The sequence below is a fragment of the Bombyx mandarina genome, chromosome A1 (assembly GCF_030267445.1).
Source record: "Bombyx mandarina strain Sakado chromosome A1, ASM3026744v2".
In the NCBI taxonomy this organism is placed as follows: Eukaryota; Metazoa; Arthropoda; class Insecta; order Lepidoptera; family Bombycidae; genus Bombyx; species Bombyx mandarina.
This window is the reverse complement of record NC_143234.1, coordinates 14,981,921-14,999,957: the sequence shown is the minus strand read 5'-3', so window position 1 is coordinate 14,999,957 and position 18,037 is coordinate 14,981,921. Positions and strand designations below refer to the sequence as shown.

At 36.0% G+C, this 18,037-nt stretch overlaps 1 protein-coding gene across 5 annotated transcripts in view; it reads right to left on the bottom strand.

Annotated features, from left to right (window-relative positions):
• The window catches only part of LOC114252787 (paired box protein Pax-6), a 70,346-nt gene that overhangs the window by 10,984 nt on the left and 41,325 nt on the right, over positions 1–18,037 (bottom strand). The window lies entirely within an intron of this gene.

Below are 18,037 nucleotides of genomic sequence, written 5' to 3'. Positions count from 1 at the left end.
TCCAATATGAAAATTAAACTTCTATAAAAAAATTATAATCCATGACCATGAACACTTTATATTATCGCAGGTTTTTTGTCGTACCAGATCGCTGGTAGCGTAAGGGGCTATTTCAGCTACGCTTAGATGGGTATCGTAATATCGGTGGTCTGTGGATACTGGTACTTAATGATAAGATAATCTTCGCTATATGAATTATTAATTCATCAATTGATTCCAAGTCAACGTGGCTCTAATTAGATAATCACTGAGTTCCAGTCAAATAATTCATTCATTACATAAATGTTTTACGTTCGTGTATCGATTATAGATAAATGTTGATTGAAGTTCAAGTTACCTAAACTTTTTGAGAAACGCCAAGGATTAGAAATTTGTTCGAAATATCACAGTTACTAAAAGAGTGACTGCTAAACTTCAGATCACTAGCTAACTAGTAGTTGATCTAATATGTATCGCATGTTCGAACTGGTATACCAACATCCTGTCCACTGCTTTCGCGAAGCCGAAATGCGTTCAACACATGGTTTGGAGAGGTCAACCGTTCTATTGTAACTGACTTCTAGAGGTATGCTATTTTATGGTTCCTATAAATAACCCAATCTGTATGCAGCGTTTCCTCAAGTACTTCGGACATGTGGCCCGATGAAATCTTGACAACTTGGAAACATTAATAGTTGTAGGTCACGTGGAAGGAAACAGAAGTCGAGGAAGATCGCCAACCAGGTGGACGGAAATTGTCAAGGAGGCCACAAACACAGCGTCCCGGGCGCAATTAAGCAGTCCGAATGCAGGCAACATTGGAGGAAGCTGGTGCAAAAACTAGACTAAGGTGGTTACGACCCTCAGCAATGAGGAAGCGACGAAGAAGAAGAAATAACTCCAGTTGATTATTGGGTTAAGAAAGCGGAAAGTAAGTCGTCCAAAGCAGACCTAGTGGCGCACTGTGAAGACAATCGAACTAATCTGGCCAGAAGTAAAATACTGTTAAGCCCTCTACCATACCTTACGGCCTTTGATCCTTAATGAAAGAATAATGAGTTTCGACATTATCTGCCCAATTATAGTTCTCAAATACTGAAAACATTTGAAAACAGAACGAATTTAGAAACGCAAACAAAACCGTGAAATATATACAGCATATTCTATAAATCATATATTTTATCTACCTATCTATCTATCTATAAGATATTTTGTGGTGTGTCCGCTTTGATAAATCCGTAAGTCTCCGCGGGACATGGCGGGACGGTCGCTCCGCGTCGCGTTCTCTTCCACTTCCTACTCCGACCGAACTTTATTGATATTTTTATTCATATTAGATATGCGAGCTAACGGCTCAGCGACAAGTGGATATTGTTACGCGCTGGGGTTAGGGATAAATAAAATTTCACCAAAGTACAACTTAAAACTGTATTCAACACTTAAAGCACTTAAACACTTCACCAACACTTTAAAACTCTCAACATATTTTTTTTTTTTATTGCCGTATAGGCAGACGTGCATACGGCCCACTTGATGGTGAGTGGTTACCGTCGCTCATGGACGTCAACAATGCCAGGGGCAGAGCCAAGCCGCTGCCTACCGTTTAATACTCTCCACAAGCCTCGTTTGAAGAAGGACATGTCATAGCGCTCGGGAAACACCGTGGAGGGGAGCTCATTCCATAGCCGGATGGTACGTTGCAAAAAAGATCTCTGGAAACGCACTGTGGATGAACGTAGTGGCTCCAGGTAGTATGGATGAACTCTACTCCGGTGGCGGGCGGTGCGATGGTAAAAACGAGATGTCGGTATCATCTCAATTCGCTTGTTCCGCTTCGCTTCAGGTGATCCGTTCGCTGCTTCGCTTCGAGTAGTTCCGATTACTGACTGACTGCGTGCCATCCCTGCAACGTTTTTGTAGCCGATACCTCATCCTTAGAATTATTGAGAATATTCCATACATCTCTAGTAGTAGTTTCTGCTATCTGTCAATAGATGGCGTTGTACTTCTCGAGCATTCTGGACTCTACTAGATCCTTCGATATTCGTTCGACTATTCGGCGATAGATGGCGTTACTCTTACCGGCGTAACAATATTAAATATAAAAGCATCGAAATGTGGATGCCGCAGTTCGTCCTCATCAAGTTGACGTCCCAATTGCACTGGCATAACTTTCATGTTGCCTTCCAAATCAGAATGAATAGCTCGTACTCGTAAAGTGTATAACATACTTGGAGGGTTCGTTGTACACATCCATACAACACGTACCTGTTTGGAATATGTTAAAGATATTGCCTCATAATGCAATAAGGTTCATTTTTAATTGAAAGTTTTACTTAGATGCACTGTTTTGATCTTTGTTTCCCATCTATAATCCAATATGGTATTTTAACAGACCAGACAGAAATTGTAGAACACATACGAAAACTTAATTTTTTTTTTAAATTAACCAATATTCAATTATTATATATTGGTCAAATAATAGTATACAAAACATACTAGCACTTTAAATTTACAGCTGCGATCAACTCAAAAATAAATGACAAGTATCAAGATGTGAGTGTCGCGGTATAGTCTCGAGGGAGGGTGGAGGGGTCGGGGACCGGGAGGGGTGGGCCCGTAACGAGGGCGTTCATGCAGAAACTGACGATAACAGCCCAGCCTACCACGTAACCCTGCCGACTGTGATAGCCTTATCGTGAACTTAAAAATGTATGGCTCAATAATAGAGTGCCGTTTCTGATGAGGTGCTCTTTAATTTGGCGGCGTGGGCACCTGGACAGATTACGAGGATTTAGGACCTAATCGGTGATTTAATTTTGTTCGGTATTCACAATTCCGGTAGCAAAATTGCTTTGAGGATAGCTTTGTTAGATGTTCAATTTAAACAATAGATAAAATTCGTTAACGTTATCTAGTTTTATTTCATACTAGCCGACCCGGCAGACTTCGTAGTGCCTCAATCGATAAATAAAAGACCTAAACTTTTGTATAAAATAAACTAAAATAAAACAAACAAAAGGAATTCGTCCGAGGGGAGGGGGGGACACATCAAAGGAAAAACAAAATTGTTATTTATATTTAATTCCTATCATTTTCATATTTATCTACCTTTAACCTTCTCTGGACTTCCAAAAATAATTCAAGACCAAAATTAGCTAAATCGGTCAAGCCGTTCTCGAGTTTTAGCGAGACTAACGAACAACAATTCATTTATATCGATATAGATTAAAATTCATTCTTCATTTAATTTCTTTGTTAGGAACTTTAAGAATTATCTTTTATTTTTTGTAAATTCCATGGTAAGGGACACGAACGCACTACAAGCTCTGAATGTTTTTGTAACACCCACTCACACGACACATCCGTAGTATGAAGGGGCTTATATTTCGTAGTAGCTTGCATTCGCGTTTTTGACATATCGAGTAAGGTATTATTAGCGCGTGACTTGATTTATATACGAGCTTAGAGTGGTTGACTGGCTGTTTTGAGTTCATCATTTGGCCACAATATCTTATCTTATACTTTTAAACGAGCAATTCTTGTATATTAATATATATATATAATCTGAATCTCGGAAAGGACTGCAACGATTTTCATAAAATTTAATATACAGAGGATTTCGGGGGCGATAAATCGATCTAGCTACGATTTATTTTCAGACAATGTTGTTTTATTCCTGTTTTCAATAATCAACTCTTCCCGACATCTATTGGCGAATAATAATACTATTTTTCTTAATTGAGGACAACTAACCGCTTTAAAGACACAACAAGATGGCGTTATAAAAAAAAACCGAGCAAGGCTCGGTCATCATATAGTAATACTGACTTTCGAATGAAGAGATTTCAAAGTTTTATGAAAAACGTTCAAATAAATATTTATTCTTATTTACGGAACGTTTTCTCATGGGTTAGTCAATTTTTAAAGAACGCACGAACAAAATCGTTTAATAGATACTAAGTAAGGTCAGTAGAATTTATTCTTAAAGACATTTGTTAAAATAGTAGTTTATCTATACATATAAATAAAATTGGAGTGTCTGTTTGTGTACATGTGAATATATATACGGTACATACACCAAATTATATTTTCGAAATTTTTTGTTTGTTTGTCTGTCTGTTTGTTCCGGCTAATCTCTGGTACGGCTGGACCGGTTTTGACGAGACTTTCACTGATAGATAGCTGATTATCTAAAGAGCAACTTAGGCTACTTTTTTTAGACTAGCTTCGCCCCGCGGCGTCTCCCGCAAAAGGAAAATAACCGCGGGTAACATCGCGGGACTCTGCTATTAATAATAAAATTTAATGTTTCCGAAGCGAAGCGAGGGCGGGTCGCTAGTATTAAATAAAAAATAGCTTTACTGAGCTAGATAGTATTCCTAGTAATGTGCCGAACTTCGATTTTGGTACATTACATAAATAATTAAAAACGAGTTATTAATTTGATTTTTAGTCGTTTATTTCGAAAATGGAAATTGTCAAAGTTAATATTTTCGTTTTAAGGTGAAATCGAAGTCTCGTTTGCACTGAAGAAGAAACACTATTAAGCATAATATGTTCTTTATTTAAAAGCGTAACTTTTTACTTCAAACCAGCAATCAAAACGCACAGAAATTTTTTTATAAATTGCAACAAAAAACAAAAAAAATTAACAAAATTATTTTCTTTTACAAATGATTCCGTAATCGTAAGCTCTCTGCGTCGCGTTGACAGCAAATCTAATTTGTTGTATCAGAAGCCATCTGTCAACGTAACGAACATTAATGTTACATGAAGGTGCAGATCTATATCAGATAATAGACGTGTTGGTATCTCTATTTTCTGTCACTCAAAATCCGGGATGGTACGCATTATCATATTAAGCGATGCGATTTTTTTTATTTCGTGGGGCTTCTCGTATGTGAATTTAATATTACTAAGCAAATAGATTATAAAATTTTCGAAATTATTAAACATCATTAAATTGAAAATAAAGCCTTTTGTTGATCGCTGAAATTACAGCTTGGCGGCCAATTATTGAGGTAAAATGCGAGAAAAACCTTTGATAAATTATTAAAATAATTTTTATTACGAACTAGCTGATCCGGGAGACTTCGTAGTGCCTCAATCGATAAATAAAAGTCCTAAACTTTTGTATAAAATAAATATAAAACAAACAAAAGGAAACAAAAGAAAATTGCTACTTTTATTTCATTCCGAGCATTTTCATATTTATCTACCTTTTAAACCTTCTCTAGACTTCCACAAACAATTCAAGACCAAAATTAGCCAAATCGGTCCAGCCGTTCTCGAGTTTTAGCGAGACTAACGAACAGCAATTCATTTTTATATATATAGATAGATAGATAATATCTATTAATATTTATAACTTTCCCAAATAAAACCTCCGGCTTTTCCCGCACGAAATTCAAGATGGCGCCGCACTATAAACAAAACGCGCTCGGTGTTGCCTTATCGCTAAAATATCGTCAGCGTGACATGTATTCCATTCCCTATTATTCCCCTGTGTCTTCCCTTCATACGACGGCGTTTTGTTTCACTATATAAATAATATCTTGATGGAAACGTGCCTTTCGGAATAAATAGCTTTCGGCGCGTGTTTTGGCTGGCTGTTCAATGTGTGACTAATGTTTGTATGCCATCATTTAATTGTATAAGAATGCTTTCATAAAAATCGCTTAGTATGTTTTCTCAGTGTAAATTTAACTGTAAATGAAGCGCTCAGTTTTCCCGTTGTACACTAAAATGCTTTTTTTTTATTGCTTAGATGTGTGGACGAGCTCACAGCCCACCTAGTGTTAGTTAAGTGGTTACTGGAGCCCATAGACATCTACGATGTAAATGCGTCACACACCTTGAGCTATAGGTTCTAAGGTCTCAAGTATAGTTAAAACGGCTGACCCACCCTTCAAACCGAAACGCATTACTGATTCACGGCAGAAATAGGCAGGGTGGTGGTATCTACCCGTGCGGACTCACAAGCTGGTAGGACCACCAGTGAAAAAGCCTACTCTAGCGGATTGGGATGTTTATTATAATTATTATCACGGCAAAGATTTTTTAATTTTTTACAATATATGACGTGCTGTAATTTATCTTGGTAATGCAATGTTAGATAATCCTTGGACTGGACCATGTTTAAAAAAAATATGAGCACTTTTCGTCTTTCAGTCAGGTGTTTGTAGGTTATTGGCACGTAATATGATTTTAGTTTTACAGTTAATTTTATAGTACCTACCGTTGTTGAACACAGACGATGATTACTCAGAGTTTTACTATCGGCTATAAATCTGAGGTTAGATTAAGAGGTTTTTACGAATGATAGACTTAGCAATCAGCAAGTTAGCGTAGGTATAAGTGCACAGATGAGCTTATCATTAAGGCAGTAGTACGTGATGGTTTTTGACTGATGGTAGGACCTTTTGTGAGACCGCATGGGTGGGTACCACCACCCCGCCTCTGCCGTGAAGCAGTAATGCGTTTTGGTTTGAAGGGTGAGGTAGTCGTACTGTAAAAACTGAGACCTCATATCTCAAGGTGGGTAGCGACATTTACGTTGTAGATGTCTATAGGCGACGGTAACCACTTAACACCAGGTGGGCTGTGAGCTCGTCCACCCATCTATGCAATAACAAAAAAAAACGGTGGACGATCTAATTAATGGTTGACCTGGTGTTAACTAGTTTCCAATGGCCGCCTTGATAAATGTGATTAAAGTTTTAATCGTTTCATATAACGTATATCGTGTCTAATATGATAGAAATTACGGTGACTCCTTTTTGTACGACTACTATAAAATAAGCTATAGCTTTTGTTGGATGGAGTCTCACACACTAACCTTTCAGTGATTAGTCGAATAGACAGTAATATATAATGTATTTTTTTTTTATTGCATAGATTTGTGGACGAGCTCACGGCCAACCTGGTGTTGAGTGGTTATCGGAGCCCATAGATCATCTACAACGTAAATGCCGCCACCCATCTTGAGATATGAGTTCTAAGGTCTCAGTATAGTTACAACGGCTGCCCCGCCCTTCAAACCGAAACGCATTACTGCTTCACGGCAGAAAAAGGCAGATCGTTGAGCGAGCGAAATTAATAAAATAAAATGTTACGTTATCATTGGTTTTGTATTCATATCGGTTACGTGTCGCACCTGTGCCCAGTCGAGCGTCGCAGCGAGCCCTTTCCCGCCGCTCTCGACAAAATGGCCGGCGCGTGACTAAACTCATAATTTATCTTTGTTCGTTCACAGCGCCGGTTTTAATATTCATATAGTAATATGTGCTTAACGTAATTTCATTTAAGTCCTAAACGTTTTTAAATGAGGAGCAGTTTTTGAAGTTTCCATTTTTCAACTATGAATCGTCATGCTTTTTAAGTTTTTTTTCCCTACCTATGCTGATAGCCTTGAGAGATTATTTCAGCTTCTCTTTGACGTGTAGGGGAACGCACGGGGCTCAAACCGGAGGTGTTGTTAACACTGACCCTAGCAAGAGCAGTGCTTCGCATAATCTACCATCGGATCGGAAACGCGACCCATTGAGAAGATCCGACGAGAAACTCAGTGGGCTGTGTCTATGGGTAATATTCTTATAGTATGTGCTTAGTGTAATTCCTTTTAAGGCCTAAACGTTTTTAAACGCGGAGCAAATTCTGAAAATTTTCGTTGATTTTTCAATTAAGAATCGTCATGCTATATAAGTTCAGAATTTTCTATAGCATCTATCTCTCACTCATTCTCCTTCAAGCTACAATTCCTGTATAGTCACGGCCTCAAATATCATTAGATAATTTTTATCGTTTTCCAAAGATGTCTTCATACCGAAGTTTGAACCGCCAAATCAACTTGTGACGTAATATTTGCTTTTTAACCTTTATAAATTGCGACACTATTAATTAAATATAAATAGTTTTATGTACCGGTTAATCTGATAAGAGAACAAGAATACAAAAATCTACGTAGTCTTTACTGTTTCACTGCCATTAAGCAGCAGAAGCATCTGCGACCTACCAGAGCTTTAGACGATTGAAGTATCAATGAACCACAAGATCGTAGCTACTTTCCGTAGGTCATCGCCATCAGCTATATTAGGGACTCGGGTAAACCGCTGCTTTGTAAATCTTCTTATATGGTTAATTATAGTAGAATTTTGAAGTTGGCTGGTTGATGTGTTTGTTTTGAGTTTCTATTAGCTTATTGTGCCGAGATATGTAATCATTATGAAAGTCATGCCGCGACCAACACGATCAAATCTTTCCCGACGAAGCCGTAATGCAACTAGAATTCGAAACATTGCGAGTGAAAGGACTGAAGAAGAACAAGAAATAAAAATATAATAATAATAACAACTCTCAAGTCTTACTGGTGGTAGACCTCTTGTGAGTCCGCGCGGGTAGGTACCACCACCCTGCCTATTTCTGCCGTGAAGCAGTAATGCGTTTCGGTTTGAAGGGTGGGGCAGCCGTTGTAACTATACTGAGACCTTAGAACTGATATCTCAAGGTGGGTGGCGCATTTACGTTGTAGATGTCTATGGGCTTCAGTAACCACTTAACGCCAGGCGGGCTGTGAGCTCGTCCACCCATCTAAGCAATAAAAAAAATGAAAATAAAATAAAATACATGGCCAAAAAAGAATCATTAAAATACTTGCTTTTTTAATTTGCATTAATTATCCATATAAAAAATGACCTTAATAAAATCAGAAGTCAGCTCATTTATTGCTTCTAAGGTGGGACAAAGTTCGCCGGGTCAGCTAGTAGTAGTTTATAAATGACAGCGAGATCTCTTCTTCGGATGTTGGATAACATGTAAGCCTGTGCTATTCGCAGACATTCCGCGGCACACTAGTATGTGGTATGAGTACACATGACGTGTGGGTGGAGCACCGGGGCGGCAGTAATAAGCGCGCGGGGCCCCGCCCACAACGAAGCTTTTTGTTATTTATTATTTTACCATTTGCGTTACCACGGCTAGCCTTTTTGTGATGCGGTTTGCCGATAGTAGGCCGACCGGTTTTAATCGTGAATATTCTTCGGTTGATGTTAAGATGTCTTGCGTGATAATAACGCAACAGCTGTTATAATTTTCTTTTAGATAAACGTTGGAATATAATATATGCAACATTTCTAAAACTAATCTTATGTATTATTTTTTTATATTCGAAAATCAATTAAAGATTTATAAATGTTATTGTACCGACACAAATTGAGGCAATAATAACTAGTGTGGGCGTACTAAGCTTACCTATGTCTAATCCTACTTTCAATTAAAACACAGTGCAACGGGATGAAACATATTTAAAATTATATGTCATCATACGTTTTTTAATTAAAAGTCAAAATATTAAAGTTGACTCTGCTATCGGTACCTAAACTCTCCATAAACAGTAATCATGTTCTCTGCTAAGCCAGCTCAAGTCCGGAGAAGGACCTCTGATACAAATTATTATATAAGAATTTACTCCATTTTAACATTCTTATTTATACTGGTATATTACACGTTTTTTTAAATGGCAATTAAGCATAGGTATCTTTTTTTAACCTACCTATTCGCTAGTTTTGTTGATTTCTCCAGCTACGCTCCGATGGGTAGGCGAGTTCACGGGCTCAATCTGAGAGAATTTTCTAACACTAGCCATAGCAAGAACAGTCCTTCGTAGAAACGCGATCCATCCAGAAAGGAACTCAGTCGCCTGTGTCTATGGTGTCTATTTACGATAGCAAACAGAACTTCGTAGATAAAAATACCTAAGTGTGTAACGAAATCACTTCAATCCCAAAATAAGCCACTTGATTTTCATTGAGTTGCATAATAATAATAGCAGTAGGTTAGTACCTACCTACCTACTACTACTACTACTACTCCTACCTACTACTACTACTATTACTTACTAGTGTAATTATCAATTTATGTTCTCGTAACACACGTATGTATCTATGACTGAATCTACGGAAGTTATTTGAATCTCATCGTGTAAGTCTTTATGTCCTCTGGGGAGTGAGTGACCTGTGGAATTCTAAGATGGCACCATACTATCCTCTTTACCATTGAACTACCCACAAGATCAGGACTAAGTACAGAAGAAAGAAAAATAGTTAAGTAATAGTTAATAGCTAAAAGTTTATCAGCCTAAAAACTGAATCACTTGGGAAATACGCGTCTATGATTACGCTTGTGCATAGTAAATTCGAAAATAGAGTGAAACTAGTAAAGTTTCATTTCTTTAAGCTGTACCCTAATAGATTTTCTCGGACATTTGATAGTTGTATATATATTATTTATTTTATTTTATTTTTATATTATTTATTGGGTACCAACATGTTATACATCAGCACAGAACATTACAGGTATCATATACATTGATTTCACACTAAATGCTAAGACAATTACAGAATTATAAATAGATAATCAAACATTGAGAGAGAGAGAGATATTTTTGAAATCGATTATGAAAGGTACGACTTCTTTGTGAAGTTCAGTGGAAAGTGAAGCATTAAGCTTCCTGACAAAGATACACTGGTTTAAAAAAAAGACATTTTTACTTTAAAATCTACTCACGCATAGGTAAAAGTCATCTGCGTCCAAGAAAATTGTAAACTTTTCGAAACTTCGGCAGTAAAAAAAGCAATTTTAAACCGTACAAGTATAATAGTTTTTATAAAAAGAACCTTCGTCAAAAACTCTCAAAAATCAATGAAAATTGTATATCAATTTGTCTTTATAAAAAATCGAATGTCACTGTCAAACCAAAATCTGCTATGTGCAAAAACTCTATTTTGAATTAACGTGTACAAACATTTTCGTATAAAATTTTATATGAAGGTGAATTATTAAGAACTATATCAAATGATAGCTGTAGATAAATATTAAAGCTATAGACACATAACAGTTTTTTTTGTATACGGTAGATAGGGCCGAGAAAAGTTAAAATCTCAAGAAGTTATTTTGGTTTGGCAACGACCAATGATATTTTATATGTCAAAAGAAGCAGATATGTTTCAAGCGCACGTCAAGTGAAGACTCGAAAACAGGCCAATTGGGACGTTTCGTCTTTAGTCGCGTCTAAACAAATGCAATAATAATATAACAAGTGCAATCGTTCCAATTATAGCTATCTTTTTTACTTACGCGCTTATCCCATCTTTTGTACTTTTCATTAATGCTACTTCTCAACATGTGTGTGCACTATATCGGTAGGTATGTAGATATATATGGCGCGATCAGATTTGAAGAGTCAGTTACTATGAAGATAACATATCTGTTGTATAAAAAATCATTGGCAACGACGAAAAACTATTAATTAATAAAGGATCCTATCCTTTACTAACAAATAATCTGAACTTGCTGAAAAGATACATAACATGATAATTTAAAAATTAACATTGTATTAGACATTAAAATATGATGGGAAACCTATTGAAATTCACATATGAACATCCCAGAAACGAACCATGTAAAAAAACCCGTGGAAAGCCACTCAGACGTGCACGGTACAGAGAGAGGCAAATTAACAGAGCTATAATTACACGTAAAACGTGCGAGTGGTGAGGGGAAAACGCCCCTTTACAAGCATTTTCATGTTTATAATCCTGTTTTATGCGTTATTGGGTCTGTACACCCTTTGTACGAACCGCTCCGGTAAACACGGTGCTCGCTTTTATCTTCAAACATGTAATTATATGTGTAACGATAACTATGTTTGTGATTGCGTTTTAAGAGATGCTTTAGGGAGGAATTAGGCTGTTTAATTTTTTGGATCGAGCAAAAGCTGATGCGACCTCTTTAGTTTTGGCTCGAGGTTTAGATAGAGAAAGTTTTAACCAAAATTACTGGTGGTAGGACGTGTCATGAGTCGGTACCACCATCCTGCCTATTTAAGCCGTGAAGCAGTAATGCGTTTCGGTTTGAAGGGTGGGGTAGTCGTTGTAAGTATACTGAGACCTTATATCTCAAGGTGAGTGGCGGTATTTGCTTTGTAGATGTCTACGGGCTCTGGTAACCACCTAACATCAGGTGGGCCGTGAGCTCGTCCACCCATCTGTTACTGCTTCACGGCAGAAATAGGCAGGGTTTTTAACACCAGTAAAAAAGTTTCACATATTTGGTTTGAATTTTCCCTTTTTTTATAAGCATTTTAGGTCTTTGAATAAGATTGATTGATACTTAGTAAATAAATTGATTTAACTGTTTCTAGACTTAGCTACATCACATTATTGCGCGGAATTCTATCTAATATGATACTTCTCGTAAACTATTTTAAAAATCAGTGACACCAGCACAAATGCAGGCGGCAGGGTAGTTTTAAAAAAAATTCTAGGCAACATTTAAAAAAAATTAAACTCCAAAAAATAATATCGAGCTATCAAAATTTTCAGTAATAACGTGCACCCTAATCAATCGAACACACACGAGGAAGGGTTACACGTAATGAAGGCGGATTTAATTGGTATTTTGCTCGCGTGTATGCCTTCAGTGCGCGGGGGAATCTCGTCCCGTCCCGGGACCAAGCACCGCGGTTATGTACTTACCGCTTGCTTGAATCGTTGCGGTCCGGAGATTAGTTAAACTGGATTAGAATGTTTGACAGCTCTCTCTAAGTTGGGGCTTTATTGTATAACGTCAGACGTCCTGTATACCATGATACCGGCGTTTAGATATATGTAGGTATAATAATATGTCAATATTGAATTAGATATTTAAAAAAAAATACGTATTTTGCACAAAGAATTAGCATTACTATCTAGCGTGGAAATGCTGCCAGCCTTCTGGGAACGCTGCCAACTGGCGGTGAGCTAACGCAGATTTTCTATTTATAAGTAGCTTTACCTAAATATTTTTTATTTTTATTCATTTATTTGATATAATTAGATTAGTCATTGTTGTTAGTTGTGTCTAGTTATTTAAAAAAAATGAGATTTTTTTATGTTTTATTGGTATACACGACGTAATATAATAATCGTAATATATTTAATCAGAAAACAAGGTTTCAAACCATCGACGCAACATTCACTCTGTTATTAATAATGTAAATTCTTTATCATCTATGAACACTCATAAATATACTTCGAGCTACGTAGGACAGTAATTTTAAGACATAATATGTATAACCATGAGAACTGTAATGTAGCTTGAAACATTGGAAATAGTGAAATGAATATAATAATAATAATAAACGCGAAATAAACTGTTAAAGTAATTTTAATTATGTAATGGTTTAGACGTATTTTTTTATGCCCTTGTAGGCAGACGAGCACACGGCCCACCTGATGGTGAGTGGTTAACGTCGCCCATGGACTTCAGCAATGCCATGCTGGTATTCAACAATATTAGCTAACAGACGATTCATTCTATAAAAGACAAGATCTTGATGATGCTTGGTGTGGTATGGTCCTTTTAAGAATGTTGTTGTAGTCACTACAAAGAATTTACAAAAATAAACGTATATAGGTACAATTAAAAATATATATATCTAAAACAATATTTTACTTCCACGTTTTTGAAGTTTGTTAAACAACTAATGTACCTATAACAATAATTTTAAATCTTACAATTGATTGAATCTTACAAATGTAGAGCAAACATAAGATCAAAAGGAGTGATTGAATTAATATTTAAGTGTATCAATATACACAAACGTCTATATGCCTTTAATTTAGAGCGTCTCGTAAAGCATAGATAAACTTGAAAGCATATAGCGGTGGGTACATATGTGCCGCGGTATGTCGGAGAGTTCAAAGCGCGACCGACGCGACGTCGGCCCTTTGATATAGCAACGGGTACATGTGGATTGGTACCTAAGCACAGCTTTTCTATTTTGGTATTATCTTTAAGGTGTATGTATTCTATGGGTATTTAAAAGGAGCATTAAAATATAATTAAGCGACTTCAAAAAAGGAGGAGGTTCTCAATTCGACTGTAGGTAATTTTTTTTTTATATTTGTTACCTCATATCTTTTGACTGGGTGAATCGATTTTGATGATTCTTTTTTGATTAGAAAGCTGACGCTTCCCGTGTGGTCCCATTTCAATTTAGTCCAGTTCTGATAATAGTATCCATGAGAAAATCATGTAAATCTTAAATTTGCATTAAATACGTGCGCGACAAATAGATGAATAACTCAATAACTCAATATCACGCCAACCGATTTCGATGATTATTGTTTTTAGAGTATGTTAATTTTTTTTGGAATATATTTTTTTCTATTTGAAGTCGGTTGTTGTTAAAGCATATCTATTTACTTAATTAAATTTTCTTTATTCAATTACCGCATAGGTACCGCAAATGTTGATGCATTATGTTGTTGTATTTTAGGCACCAATATTTTACCCGTACCGTGAAAATAAGCAAGTGTTTGTTTATGGGAGTAAAATTTTAATTCAATTTACCGGTTTTTAATCGTCAAATCAAATGTTAGATTTAGCTTAGCCAATTAACAATATATTGTTCTTAAAATTAATTGAATTTTAAATTGTATTGTTTGTTTTTAAGTAGTCAATTAATGACTTAAAATGAGATTCAAGCTTATTATTTAAAATTTTCATTATATAATTTAAGCCGTTGCATTTAGAAATTAAATTGCGTATCGTAAATATTTTCTGTGAAAAAAAAAAATCATTGAAATACGTAACAATTATTATTTTCTTTGCTGTTTAGCTTATACATATATTTTATTAGGAAATTTTCGTTTATATTGTGACGACTATAACGATTTACAGCAACGACCGCAACTGTATCAAACACCATTTCCAGCGATGAATCACTTCATTTCCCCCGGAACCTCAAGGCGACGAAATGCCACAATAACTCACGCGTCCTATAAATAAATATTCAACGGTACCGCCATACATCTCACTAATTTACTACTACTGAACCCCATAATAACCATTTATCCGAGAGCCCCGGGAATAAATATCTAAGAGACATTTTTCTTCAGCTTATCTTGGGCGTCCAGACGGTGTGACATCCCTTTCTCTCTTAAAGGTCGTGGTATAGTTGCATTTCTCCTCTGCAGCATTTTATCGCGCTGTATTCCCACCCTTCGGTGCGTTTTATTTAGTTTTCGCCCCCGTAATGGCTTTTTCTTTCCGTTCTTTGACCTTGTCTGTTTGTCTCCGGTGCTAAGAATGTTAGTAGTTTTCGTTAGGGAATTCCTTGCGAGTTTTGTGGTCGTATTGACCTCGTTAATGGACTACGGAGTTCCGCGTTCGATTTTAGTTGAACTCGTGCTGGGTGAAATCAACGTTCTATTGTATGTAGTATTGCTTTTAGTTATTCTAGTATAAAATTTTTGTAGACAGACAATTTTGTTTTAAGATATGAAGAATGTCTTAAAATCTGTTTTAATCTGTTATTGTTTTGGTTATATTTTCTCTAATTAATCTGTGGTAATTGACAAAAATCTCTAACAACATTCACTTCTTTCACCAACCCGCTATTGTGTGCGAATTATAAAGACCATATAAAATGAAGCGTATTCACTAAAAAATAACGATTGTAGGTATAAACATTAATGCTTACTGTCATTTTAAATAGTGTCTAGAGCCGTAGACAATAACGTGAATATGGTCGTTCATTTTGAGAATGAAGATACCAATTTCCATAATATAATATAATATCGGTATTGTTCAGCTACCGATACAGTCTTCACACGATGTAGGTATTACTTTGCGTTAGGAGCAGGCAGAGTTGCTAGTAAACTTATAGACCAGAGTGCTACTTTCCATCAGTTATTTAAAATGGTAGCATTCAATTGTTTTTTTTTCGTTTTTTTATGTAACCGATAAATTTATCTGTTTGATGTAAAGTTTTCTTGTTGAAACGTTATAGTTTTTGACACTTCATCGAAAGTATCTGGCTGTATTATGTTTTATTCGAAAATTGATTTTTTTTCATTACTAGAATTTTTTCCCTACCTAATTGTTGGTAGCTCAAGGTTATACCAACCTCGCGTGGACTGGTAGGTGAGCTCACGGGCTCAACCTGAAAGAATTGGGTATTAGCCCTAGCAAGAGCAGCGCTTCGCCGAATCTACTACTGGATCGGAATCGCGACCTACTGAGAAGATCTGGGGAGAAACTCAGTGGGTATATTATTCAATGATGGTCATAGTGACGCGTGACCGAAAAGCATTATTACGTAATTATACCTATTATTCGATTTAAAATAAGACTATAGTTTAATTTTTGAAGCAAAATGCTCAAAAGATACAACCGAGAGAAGTGTCGTGTACAATGCTCCAACAGAGCATTCGAAACAAAATTGTTTGCTTGTATCAAAGTGTGCCCACAGGCTATATTGTTTTGACATATTGCGCGCTCAGAGCCGAGTAAACTAAATCTCGTTAATTTAATAAACCGTTGTGCATTGTTCTCGCGGTTTTAGTTTAAATGGAATAAAAAAACAGAAAAATAAAAATATTTCTCAGTTTTTTTTTTTAATTTACTAACGTTTCTGAATATATTACCTTGTGCCTGTCACAAGCTGTGTTACTAAAGTAATAACAGCCTAAGAGAACAGTCTTTTTTTTTAAATTATATTTATTAATACATTTTAATTAAAATTACAGTAAAATGATATAGATCATTAACAATAGTGTTACCGCTGACGTTCGAAAGATATTGTGTACGCTTTTAATTTCATCACGTTCCAAGACTCCCTAAATGTGTGAAATACATTCATTGTTTGTGACCATATGTGTGCGATCTTTCTTAAGTTGATCGTACTGTAATACTAGAAATAATCTTTAAAACGCCACCAGAATTTGTATATTTAATAATGAAAATAGTTTAACATTAAAAATAAGTCAATTACTTTTGGTTACAATTATAATCAAAATGATTATTTTTCTAAAAATAATCTTCCAGTAGGATTGTAATATGATCCGTGCTTGGCGAACGCGTCAAGCTGGCGTGAAAGTGGTTACAAACGGGTGTAAGCGGATAGCATGGCTGTACATAAATAGCTCAACTAGCCATAGTATACAATGTAAGCATTCTGCTACGCAATAACTGTATTTGAACAAATCATTTATGGGATTCTTGCAAAGATTTAGCGCGCGACATTATTCGCGTTTTTCTGTAATTTTCACAAATGTTACAACATATTCAAGGACTGAATTAATAAAACATTCTAGAATATTGTGTATGTAATGATGGTACAGACTCAATACTGTCTTGTACTTTATAGTATCTTTGAGAAATTTTATACTAACCATAAAAACTTAGAAATTTTTGGACGGAATTGAGCGGGAAATCGCTAAAACAAAATAGGTTTTAAAATTACCCGGAAAAGAATTTGGTGCGACTTCAAACATAAACATTTTGATTAAGAAACTTTTTTCTTTTATGCATATCAAAAAGCAAAGGGATCACCATCAAAAAATTTCCTTAAAGATCGAAATTACTAAAATTCCATAACTCGAAAGATCTCGGCTATGTGGGAGTTCCAAAAAAATTCACAAAGCCACCTAATTGGATACAGAATACAGACCACTACAAAGGGGGATGTTTGAGATAAAAATGAAAATTAAATCTTCCAAGCGGATGGGCAGAGTAATGTTTTTGACGGTACCGTAGGCTGCCTCCCGGTACCCCCCTTTGCCTCCCGAAGAGGGGAGCCGCAAATCGACTATCAAAACGCTGGTGAAAAAAGTTTTGTTTCCCCGCTGGTGTGACCGGCTGTTGCGGAATTCTGCCTATTTTCCCGATGTTTTTATTTATTTTATTTTTGTTTATTAATTTGTGGTTTTTGCGCACCGCATGCACATGCAGTTATAAATGTATTGTCTGACTAAGCTTCTGTTGTTTTGTTAGAAGAGTTCACTGTACTTTTTCGTTGTTGTTTTATAATACGATTCATATGCTTAATTCCGTTGCAATTCTTTTGTTCTATCGACATTATGCAGCACATGTTAATTATGCAATAGAAGTATTTTAAAGTTAGATCTTTGGGTTTATAGAACACTAGCGGCCCGCTCCGGCTCCGCTCGGGTCTTTAACAAAAATTTCAACGATAGTAGACGTTGTTTTATTATTTAAATAAAAGAACACT